Below are 1554 nucleotides of genomic sequence, written 5' to 3'. Positions count from 1 at the left end.
ATATAGGCTTGTTGCATGAAACTAAGAAATTTCTATCGAACAAATTCGAAATGAAAGATCTTGGTGATGCCTCTTTTGTATTAGGAATCGAGATACTAAGAGATTGCTCTCAAGGTATTCTTGGATTGTCACAAAAGAACTATATCGAAAAGATTTTAAGTAGATATGTCATAGAAAGTTATAGACCAATGGACACACCCGTAGTTAAAGAAGACAAGTTTAGTCTCAAGTAATGCCCCAAAATGATCTTAAGAAGACAACAATGCATGATAAATCTTATGCATCAGCACTAGGGAATTTAATGTATGCTCAAGTCTACATACATCCCGATATATCATTTATAGTGGAGTGTTGGGTAGATACTTGAGCAATCCAGATATGGATCATTGGATAGCTGTTAAACGCGTAATGCGTTGTTTAAAAAGAACAAAGGATTACATGCTTATTTATCGGAGATCAGAAAATTTGGAGATCATTAGGTACTCTGATTCCGATTTCATGGCATATGAGATAATTATCTTTTTGGATTTTAGATATATTATCTTTTGGGCTTTAGATACTATTTTATTTGGGCTTAAGGGTTTAATGGGTGCCATGCTCAAATATAAATAGACCTTCAGGGTTTCGGTCCCCAATATACCAAAGCCGCCTTTGTTGCTCTTTCCCCATCAAAAGAGTTGCAGTTCAGCCTCCTAGGAATACAGAAGGCTTTGGTTGAGGAAGATCGAAAGAACCACAAGATCCAAACTCTTCCAATCGTATGATTCATGTTTATGAATTCAGGTACGCTTCCGCATTATGTTATGACATATTTTTGGTGATTCAATATGGATGATCTGGGTTATTAAAATTAATTTATTCTAACAAAACAGGGATTTATTATGAAATAAATAACACATCCCTATCGAAATTTAAAGGTAATAGACCAGCTTCAACAGGCAACTTTTTTTTAAAGCTAAACTAATATTGAAGTTATCTGGTTTGAACTAATATTTCTCGCTTACTATATACTGAACCTAATCTTTAAACATGTCTAATCTAATTTAAAAATTGAAAGATATGTATAGTATTTTGTCAGTATCAAATTTCGTTTGAAGATTGAAATATTGACGCCTTAAATTCATTTTTTTCATTATTTTAAGAAAAACAATTTAAGAGCAAGTAGAAATTATTATTTTTGGTTAATTTTTTAGTTATTAGTTTAATTTTTTTTTTAAGTTTAGTATATTTTTTAGCATTTTTTGTAATATAATAATTTTAACTCTTGTTAAATTACGCGAGTATGGTTTGTCTCGAAGTTTATCTTTATGATTTTTAGTGTTAGAAAGGGTAAGGAAGAGTAATAAAGAAAGAATTTGTTTGTATTCAAGTTATATGAAATGATACGATATGTAAAAGTATTTATACGTCTTAAAAAAATCAAAATAATAAAGACGTAATTAATACCTTATAATAAATATTCAGATATGCTAAATAATTCTAATAAATACTAATTAATTTTAATAATTCTAACATTTAGTAATGTTTAAAATGTAGAAAAGGTAGTGTTACACT

The sequence above is a fragment of the Arachis ipaensis genome, chromosome B10 (assembly GCF_000816755.2).
Source record: "Arachis ipaensis cultivar K30076 chromosome B10, Araip1.1, whole genome shotgun sequence".
Taxonomy (NCBI): Eukaryota; Viridiplantae; Streptophyta; class Magnoliopsida; order Fabales; family Fabaceae; genus Arachis; species Arachis ipaensis.
Note: the sequence above shows the minus strand (reverse complement) of the source record.